The sequence below is a fragment of the Lasioglossum baleicum genome, chromosome 12, assembly GCF_051020765.1.
Source record: "Lasioglossum baleicum chromosome 12, iyLasBale1, whole genome shotgun sequence".
In the NCBI taxonomy this organism is placed as follows: domain Eukaryota; kingdom Metazoa; phylum Arthropoda; class Insecta; order Hymenoptera; family Halictidae; genus Lasioglossum; species Lasioglossum baleicum.
The window spans coordinates 5,163,620-5,164,456 of record NC_134940.1 but is presented as its reverse complement, the minus strand read 5'-3'; positions in this window follow the sequence as shown (position 1 = coordinate 5,164,456).

Genomic DNA, 837 nt, shown 5'->3' with positions numbered 1-837 from the left:
GCACTAATCATATTCTTCGTAATCCTAACTCCCTAAAAATTGACACTACTTTAAAAGAATTCTTTCAGTCAATTTCAATAAGACACAGTGTCACTTTCGGCAAGAATCATTTACTCTCTACGAATTAAAAATAGTAAAATTATCGAGAAGTTTACTTCAATGATGCTAAAATACAGCGCTATTCCACGTAATGCAAAACGGTCAAACTGATAGCCAAATGTTACCGACAGGTACAATAATATTCTAAAAAGGATCATTTACAAAAATCAAATGGAAAGGAATAGGCTTGAAATGATCATGGATATCAATTTACAAGATCTTTATTGAAAATCTTTCGATAGATTTGTACTAAATGTACGACGTTTTGTATACGTTTTTTATTTTTTACGAGCACAGTTTGCAACAAAAAAATCTGAAAAATTCTGTAAAATGCGCCTTAGAATCCAAAATATGTCACATTTTTTTCAGAATTTTGGAACGCATCAGAGACCGAAAAATGTACTGAAAAGCGCAAAATTTAATTTACCCTGTAAGTATACCCTCGCAGGAAAGCTAGAGCACCGACGAGATACTATTAAAGACTGCCAGCCCCCATGTTTTTCAGCGGGACCGGTAACCGGGCGCGACGGGCGCGGGGATAACGTGGAACTTACAGTGATCTGAAATACCACATCGCTAAAAGTTCTACCAACGACGAGATACTCGTCAAGTAGAAGAAGAATGATATATAGTATTTACCCATTCTGTAATTGCCTTATAATACTATCACCGACGAAATACTATCCCGTCTCTTTACCTAAATAGAACCAGACGATATACATATAATTGACATAGATC